The sequence below is a fragment of the Herpailurus yagouaroundi genome, unplaced genomic scaffold (genome assembly GCF_014898765.1).
Source record: "Herpailurus yagouaroundi ecotype Mexico unplaced genomic scaffold, PumYag 77, whole genome shotgun sequence".
In the NCBI taxonomy this organism is placed as follows: Eukaryota; Metazoa; Chordata; class Mammalia; order Carnivora; family Felidae; genus Herpailurus; species Herpailurus yagouaroundi.
In genome coordinates this window covers 45,023,025-45,032,293 of record NW_024412388.1, presented here as the reverse complement: position 1 = coordinate 45,032,293, position 9,269 = coordinate 45,023,025, and the positions used below count along the sequence as shown (strand labels likewise).

The window sequence follows — 9,269 nt, the reverse complement described above, 5'->3', positions numbered from 1 at the left end:
AAGTGAGGAAAGATGAGAAAATTCATGTGGAAAGGATGCACTGTGGACAGGAGTAATGTTTAAGTGGCACACCCCTAGGGATAGCCTGGCAAAATTACCCAACTCCAAAAACAGAAGAAAGAAAAAATATTCGTAAGCTTCTTGTGGCTGCCATAACGTTGTATCTCTCAGATCTAAGTTTACCACCAAGGGCACGTAGAGGTCATGCTCCCTGCAGATTAATCATGCGAGGACACAAGGCAGGCCAGTTCCTGTGAGACACGGGTCTCCTTCAGGGACAACTTTAGCTCAAGGACTCCCCACAGGCCTGGCCAACCCATCTTGGAGCTATGCTGCAGTCAGAGACCATTCCTACCTCAAGGGCGCTTCCTTTCCAATCTCCTGTTACAGAATTCAGACCTCCATCAGGGGCTCAAGGTTCTGCTGGTCTTCTGTTGCCATCCCGCTAAATCTCTTACATAGTTAATGCTATCTGTGAGTCATCATGGCTGACCTCAACTAATACAGACATACAGATAGATGGGCAGGGAGAGGTACATAGACAGGCAAAACTAAAAAAAAAAAAAAAAATCTAACTTTCTGTGCAACACTGGTAAATAGAAGACAGTGAATCATAATTTCTAGATCACTGAGAGAAAAACATATAATGAAAGCAGCCCACATTTTACTATATTCTCAGTGAAAGCTGTTAGATACTAGTGGAACTCACAAATATTTCCAGCTCTCTGCCTTCGGGGCACACGGGGGCTTGGCATTACTCTGCCCCTTTGCAGTTTGTCATGGTCATAGGACATTCTTTGGGCAATGAAAACGTGTGTGTCACTTCTGGGCAGAGGCGTGTTAGGGTCGTGAGACTTCCCGGCACTTTCTCCCCTTGCTGCTCTGATCCGGGAAGCTTGCGTTGATACAGAAGTGAAATGTGGAGCTCTCATATGCAGGACAACCTTCCCGGTAAGTGTCCTGGACCCAGCCGCAAAGCAAAAGGGAGACTTTTCTTCTGTTAAGCCTTTGAGATTTGGAGAATATTGATTCCCGCAGCGTAAACTATTCGATTCCACTAATGCAGAGGCCAGAGAAAACGATGTAAGCTCCGTGAGGGCGCGGCCCTTCACTATCCCCTGTCATACCCACCTGCCCGAGAACATCATGAACTACCACCCTATATACTGGGGTGGTGGCGTTGGTGCTGGATCTTGACATTGAAAGAAATGTTCAGTTACTAAAGAATTAAAAGAGCATGTACCCATGCCCTTAGCTGAGGAAATCACTTGGGGAAGAATTCTGAACACATGAAAATTAAATTAAAACAAAAGTCTCCAGGTAGAAAAGATGACAAGCACAAGAGAGAGCGGTGGGCAGTAAATCTTGTGGTATTTTATGGTTAAATCTAAAAGGAAGATGAATGCTTAGCTGGGAATTGTAATACGAGTTAAGCGAGGATTATTGAAACCGAAGAGGCGTATTGTAAGAAAATATGGGATAATAGAACAAAAGTTCGGAATTTACTCAGCAAAACCCAGGAGGTAAGGGTATGAGGGGGGCCGGGGGCAGGTTCCACAAGGGAGTAGGAAGAAGATGAAGCTCCAACATTTAAGGGTTTCGTCACTGTGGTGAGCACGTGTCCAAGTAAAACATTGAGGCGGGAAAGAATTAGGAAGAGTTATTGGATTTTTATGTAGTGATAGAGAAGCATTTGGCTGGAAAGATGGTTAACCATTACTATATATGATTAAGAGGCCTATTGTTTGATCATTCAGTGGACCAATAGTTAGTGAGTACCTAGCATATGCTGAGTATTTTTATAGGTGTTAGGGCTGTATTGGTGAATACATCAGTAAATAAAACAGACAAGGTTCCTACTCTCACTCTCAAGAAGGAATGGACAGGTCATCGAACAAATAACAACATCATTTCCGATGGTCATGACCACCATTTCTTTTCCTCGACTGAAACCTGAGGAAAGAATAGAAATTATCTCTGGGAAGTTGAGGAGACCAGTTTTCTAGGCAGAAAACTTAAGGCAGTGATAAGTTTGGTATGTTCAAGTAGCAGAAGGAAGGTCATATCGACCGGAGCTTGTGTGTGTGTCCAGGGTGGGGGTGGGGGCATCACGATACCAGTTCACAAAAGTGACAGATCACAGAGAACTCCATGAGGCTGAGTAAGAATGCGGGATTGTTCCAAATGTATTGAAAAGCAATTGAGGGGGCGCCTGGGTGGCGCAGTCGGTTAAGCGTCCGACTTCAGCCAGGTCACGATCTCGCGGTCCGGGAGTTCGAGCCCTGCGTCGGGCTCTGGGCTGATGCCTCAGAGCCTGGAGCCTGTTTCCGATTCTGTGTCTCCCTCTCTCTCTGCCCCTCCCCCGTTCATGCTCTGTCTCTGTCCCAAATAAATAAATAAACGTTGAAAAAAAAATTAAAAAAATAAATAAATAAAAGCAATTGAGGAGTTTTAGGAAAGGGAGTGTCATGATGTGATTTAAGATCATGGGCTGATATGCACAGAAAGGGCCATAGAGGCCAGGGCAAGAGTGAAAGCAGGGACACCAACTAGGACACGATGGTAGCTTGGACCAGACAGTGGAATGGGCATGGAAAATAGCGGCCAGATTGGGATTCTTTTGAAGATACAGGTAATGGAACCTGGCAATGGATTAGCTGTCCTAAGTGAGGGGAAGGAAAGAATTGGAGTTAACTCAGTATTGTTGACTTGAGCACTTGAGTAGAAGACTCAGGGACAACCGATTGGGCGCTGGAGAGAGGGGAAGGTAAATCATAAACAAAGCTATGTTTAGGCAAATTCCATCTGAGATGCCTATCAGACACCCAGGGAAAGATGTATCCGAGCTCACATTTGGATACATGGGCTGAGTCAGAATCCAGGGGTGGGGGTGAACAGTCATCAGAGAGGAGGCATCCGAAACCAAAGGAAGACTCAGGCTACTGTATTTCCACAGCTATATATGTAAAGCACCTAGCCTGGGACTTAACACATGGTAGGGGCTCAATAAGTGATTCCTTCCCCCTTTCTCCTGGGGATGATTGAAGATGGTCTCCTAGAATGAATCCTGAGCTGAGCGTCAGGAGACTAGACCAGGGAAGAGTCCTGACATAGGCAGGACGTGTCAGCTTCTGGTCCTCAGTTCTCTCAGCAATTAGAAGAAAGTAATGGCCATCAGCAGTGCTGATCTGGGGACGGCACGGGATGGGAATGGAATACAGTGAAGCATGTGGAGATTTTAGGGGGTGATGGGTATGTTCTTTACATTGACTGTGCTGATGGTTTCACAGGTTTGTACATATCTCAGAACTCATCAAATTGGACACTTGATGAGTATGGATTCTTTTATGTCACTTATACCTTAATAAGGCTGCTAAAATAAAATTAAAGGGAACAGCTTCTGCTTTATTTATCTCCCTGGGTTGTTGGGTCTAGGATTAAATAATAGGATTAAATGATAACTATAGGGGCGCCTGGGTGGCTCAGTCGGTTGAGCGTCCGACCTCGGCTCAGGTCATGATCTCATGGTCCGTGAGTTCGAGCCCCGCATCCGGGCTCTGTGCTGATAGCTCAGAGCCTGGAGCCTGCTTCGGATTCTGTGTCTCCCTCTCTCTGACCCTCCCCTGTTCATGCTCTGTCTCTCTCTGTCTCAAAAATAAATAACCATTAAAAAAAATGTAAATGATAAGTATAGAAGCGCTTGAAATAATAAAAACTAAACAGAGGGAGCATATTCTATTGTTGCTGACTTTTTGCTCCCTGTAAATAGGCACCGACTTATTCAGGAGCAGAAAGTAAGAGCTACAGGGTACGTGGAGGAAAAATATGAAGATTTTCCTGAAAAAAAAAACGACAAACCAGACGGGAAAGGGACTGTATTAGTCAGGGTTCTCCAGAGAAACAGAACCAATGCAGGAGATGTGATTTATTACACAGAATTGGCTCGTGCAATTATGGAGGCTGGAAAGTCCTCAGATTTTCAGTCAGCAAACTGGAGACCCAGGAGAGCCAACGGTCTAGTTCTTTTTTTTAATTATTATTATTGTTTTTAATGTTTATTTATTTGGGAGACAGAGCACAAGCGGGGGCAGGGGCAGAGAGAGAGGGAGGGAGACACAGAATCCAAAGCAGGCTCCAGGCTCTGAGCTGTCAGCACAGAGCCCGACGTGGGGCTCGAACCCATGAACCGTGAGATTCCGACCCGAGCCGAAATCGGACACTTAACCGACTGAGCCACCCAGGCGCCCCTACCAATGCTCTAGTTCTAGTCTGAGTCCACAGGCCTAAGAACCAGGAGAGCTGGTGGTATAGATCCAGTTGGAACTTGGAGGTTCAAGCCCCAGGGTGAGTGGGTGTGTTAGGCCCAGCGTGAAGACAGGAAAAATCAAGGTCCCAGCCCACAAGCAGTCAGGCAGGAAGAACGCCCTCTTACTGTTTCTTTGCTCTATTCAGGCCTTCAACTGATTGGATGAGCCTCTCACTAGGGAGAGCAATATGCTTTACTAAATCTACAAATCCAAATGCCGATCTCATTCAAAACCCCCTCACAAGCACAGTAATGTTTGACTAAGCATCTAGGCATCCCGCAGCCCAATCAAGTTGACAGAAGAATTAGCCATCACGGGGACTATTACTTATTGAGCTACTACAGCAAACCTCTATTACACCCCTGTCACAGATAAAACCCAAAGGCACCAAGAGGTGACATCGCCTGCCCCAGAACACAGGGCTGCCCAAATGACAAAGCCGGCTTTAAACCTCATTTCATCTAAGTCCGCTGTACCAAACTCCGCTTCTTTGAATCCCAAAGCTCAGAGTTGAATGAGCCCTTAGGGATTAGCTAGTCCCTATCCTTGGTTTTGCAGAAATCCAGAGGCGAAGTGACAAGTTCAGGTGGCACGCAAACTATTGAGAGAGCCCGCAGCTCCTGCCCCGTCACACCATCACTGCCGGTGTTGGGGTTGGGTGGAATCAGACTCTGTCTTTGGCCACTTCCAAGTCCAGCCTGGGAGGGAGGAAAATCCTACTGTGGGATCATGTTCTGCCCTCATGGCCTCACCAGAGAATGTTCCAACGGCTGAGCCCCATCCTGCCCTCTCACCATTTCCAGCCCCTCTTTCCCAGACTGCCCTAGTCATTTTTTCTTGGAGGAAAAAATGACACGCAGACATCCAAAATTCAGGAGTGTGGGGCTGTCTACTGGGGTCATCTCCTTTCCTGCAGGCTAGTTGCTCTTGGGGGAAAAGTCATGTCCATAAGGTTATAAATGCCTGGATCCCAGGATCCTAGTGAGCTCCAGAGAAGAAATAAGGGGAAGAAAGCCTAGTGGGGAAGGGAAAGGTTGAAGGATTCTCTACCTGAAAGATACCATCCTGGGGAAAGTTTTTTCCATGCTAATACTAGCCGGCATTTATCGAGAACTTACTGCGCAGTCAGCCACAATTCTAGGGGACTTAGGTTGTCTCAGTTATCACAGCCACTCAACAAGGTATGTACTTTTATGACCCCATTTTTTACAGATAAGAAACTGAGGCACAAAGGTGTTAAGTAACTTTCCCAGGAGCACACAGTTGACGGCTGGTGGAGCTGATTTTCCACCTCTGGCGTTCGACTTCAGAACCTGCGCACTAATGCTTACACAACGGTTTCCGGTTTGCACAGCGCATTTCCACCAGTTATCTCATCCGATTTGCATACCACACCTGTGAGTCAAGTTTTGCTCTCTGCGTTGGTTTCCTTCTTTATAAAATGAAGTTCACAGAGTGAAGAGACTCGCCCAAGTCCATCCAACGAATCAATGGTTGGTACTCACTGATTCATTCAAAAAAATGTTTATCGGGGCGCCTGGGTGGCTCAGTCAGTTAAGCGGCCAACTTAGGCTCAGGTCATGATCTCGCGGTCCGTGAGTTCGAGCCCCGCGTCGGGCTCTATGCTGACGGCTCGGAGCCTGGAGCCTGTTTCAGGTTCTGTGTCTCCCTGTCTCTCTGCCCCTCCCCCGTTCATGCTCTGTCTCTTTCTGTCTCAAAAACAAATAAACGTTAAAAAAAAATATTTATCGAACACCCACTAAGGGGTAGGCACAGCCACCGCCTTCAGGAAACCATAGGCTGTCCAGGGAGCTAGGCAATTACAATACAGTCTGACTTTTTTTATTGTTTTAATTTTTATTTTATCATTTTTACTAAAGTGTAACAATGCAGTAAGGCATGCAAATCAAAGTATGCAGTTCAATGAATATTCAATATGAATACATATGCATATACACATGCCTGTGTGCCAACGTGCATAGGTATATATCTCTGAATCAAGGTATAGACTATTTCCAGTTCCACACAAGGCTCCTTGATACCAAGGTCACTGTTATTGTGGCCTGTTTTCACCATGAATCTGTCGCGCTGGTTTCCAACTTCACTGAAACGGACTCGGACAGTGCATACTCGTTCATACCTGGCTTTCCTTCCCCAACATTCACCCATGCTGCCGGTGTCATAGGTTTTTTTCCTTTGATCGCTGCACTGTTTGGTCCTGTTTGACCACACCCGCGCACGGCAGGCTTGCTCTCCGGGAAGCCAACTCGGAGGCAGATTCGTAGGCAGAATGGCTACTGAGAAGTGCCCTTGGGTTGACAGCTGCAGACAGGAGAGACAAGAAGCAGGACGGGGAGCGGGGAGAGATTCAGAGTTTGGTGTAGACCCAAGGACCACCCCAGCCAACCCCACGAGGAGCCTGGAAGCTAAAACAGCCTGCGTTAGCCGTGCTGTGCGGCTGTGGCAAAGCGGCCGTCTGCGGCCCAGGCAGATCTGGAAGGGCCAGAGAGCCTGAAGGTTGGCTGCTGGCAGCCGTCCCAACAGCTGGGGCAAGCCCCACCTTGAAGAGGGATCTGGGCAGCACCTGGCCGTGCCCACGCTTTGATATATTTCTCCATTCTCCGGTTGATGGACATTTGGGTGGGTTCCACTTTGCACTATTATGAATCATGCTGCTATGAACGTTCTTACAAATGTCTTTTGATGGACATAACCACTTGTTTCTGTTGGAGATATAACTAGGAACAGAATTGCTTGATCAGTCGTAGGGCATATATCAATTTATACTTTCACCAGCCATGTAAGAGAGTTTCCATTATTCCAACGCCTTAGGATTAAAGTCTCTATAATTGTAGCCATTTTTGTGGGTGGGTATTTAGTGGCATCTCCTTATGGTTTTGATTTGCATTTCCCTGACCGGCTTAACACAGAGCCATCAAGTATCTGCCTAAGCCACCGTGTCTGGTCAGCGTGCAGCCAAACTTGAACCCCAGGTAGTTGGTTCTAGAGACGCTATGTCTCTCCCCGTGCGTGTTTCCGCCGGGGAGTATCTATTTCTAAAGACTGAACTACTTCTGAAGCAATTGGTGACTCCCTCCCTGGGAGTCTGGTTTTGTGGTATGTATTCGTGTCCCCCTGGGCAGAGGCTGACAGCCAGTCCCCACTTCCTTCTTGCTTCATACCCTTTCTGATCAGGTGTCTGATGACTATGTGCTTAGGGGAAAAGACAGTGAAACACAGGAGACGCCACTCAGGCTGCTGAGACTCCTTTTCGGGGTCTTCAATAATGCCATGAAGCAATTGAACTTACCGACACCGGAACTCCCGTAATGCAAACATCCTAAAGTACACAATGACAAATTTTCTTAGTATTTAAGCCATTTGAGTTAGTCTTCTGTTACTTGTAGCCAAAAACATCCTAACTCCCTCTTTCCCCCACCTCAGCTCCAACAGATTGGTACTTTTCTTCCTGGGGCTTCTCCTTACAATGTGGTCTTCTGGAAAATGCAAGAATGAGTCATTCTTGCAACGTTTATAATAACATAGATCATTCCGGTTCTATGCAGAGCAACTCTAAACGGTAGGATTCGTGTCAGCTCCATTTCCTAGATGAGGAAACGACAGAAACAAATCTCAGCTTCCTGAGGACTTGAACATCTCAAAGGGTTCTTCCTGGCAATGACTTCATTTTTCAGAAACTACAGCCAAGAGCCAGAGAGAGGAAATATCTTGCTTATGGTCCCACAACTAGTGAGTAGAACACCTGAACTCGGTAGATCTTCAAAGCAAACAGTTCTTTCCTTCCAAGAAATTAACATCCAAACGTTCAACTGGGCACTCTGGGAAACCAGAACACCCAGCCACTCGACACTTTAATTGCTCTATCCACAGTCTTCTGCTTCCGAGGATGCCAGTCGGAACGTCTCCTGCGCATCTCACAGAGGACACATACTCTGACACCAAGGAGAAAAAATGAAAGCAACTCCCTGTCCAAGACTCATAAAGTCAGCGCCTCTGCATAAATACACAGGTTTCCCTGAAGCTGGAGACTCACTGAATGTCAGAGCTCTGGTGTACAGAGAACGGAGAGCTGAGCTGAGCTCAGGTGCCTTCCCGCCCCACCCCCGCGGCGGGGCGGGGCCCCCGCCTCTAGGAGAGGGCAGAGGAGACTGGCTCCTGGCTCAGGTTCCCCTAAGAGTGCTGCAGGCCTGGGTGGCTCAGTAGGTTCAGCATCCGACTCTGGACTTCTGCTCAGGTCGTGATCTCACGGTTCATGAGATCGAGCCCTGCGTCAGGTGCTGTGCTGACAGCATGAAGCCTGCTTGGGATTTTCTCTCTCTCTCTCTCTCTCTCTCTCAAGATAAACAAACAAACAAACAAAAAGGAAACAAAAAGAACTTCAGGTGTCTCTCGTGCTCTCAGAGCTCTGAAGCTCCTCAGATTCCATCCTCTTCCACCGGGACCCTGCTTCCCTCTCTTCTCTGGAGCCGCCAACATTCTCTCTTCCTTCTGGAGAGCTCAGTCACCCCATCCCCCCTGCTGGCTGTGAGGAAGTCACCATCTACCAGCTCCACAGACACACTCTTATTTGCTGCCCCTAAAATTAAGCCCTTGACCCTTCTGTTATGTGAGTCTTACTGGGCGATTTTAACACAAAGGCCATTTGGCTGAGAGGCTTTTGGCGTTACTGAGAGAAGAACGGACAGGGGGCCACTGCAGGGCCTACCTCACACAGCAGCTCCCAGGCCTTGTTAAGGACCTTGTACTTACCCAGAAGGCAAAGGGAAGCCACTGAGTCATTTTAAGCAGGAGTGCAGCAAGATCCCATCTGGGTTCTAGAAAAACCACTCTTGTGGCCAAGGGAAAGTCGGGAAGGACAAGGGACAAGACTAGAGACAAAGGGCAATCATTTGGGCTGCTTTGTCAGGTAAGGAGCTCCCTGTCACTGAAGCATGCAAACGA

The 9,269-nt window shown here is 47.4% G+C and overlaps 1 long non-coding RNA gene across 1 annotated transcript; it reads left to right on the top strand.

Annotated features, from left to right (window-relative positions):
• The first annotated feature begins 790 nt into the window (after positions 1-790).
• On the top strand, positions 791-8,510 carry LOC121027193 (uncharacterized). Its single transcript, XR_005788598.1, has 3 exons — positions 791-951; positions 5,520-5,704; positions 7,874-8,510. It is a non-coding gene; the product is annotated as an uncharacterized LOC121027193 (long non-coding RNA).
• Positions 8,511-9,269: the final 759 nt, after the last annotated feature.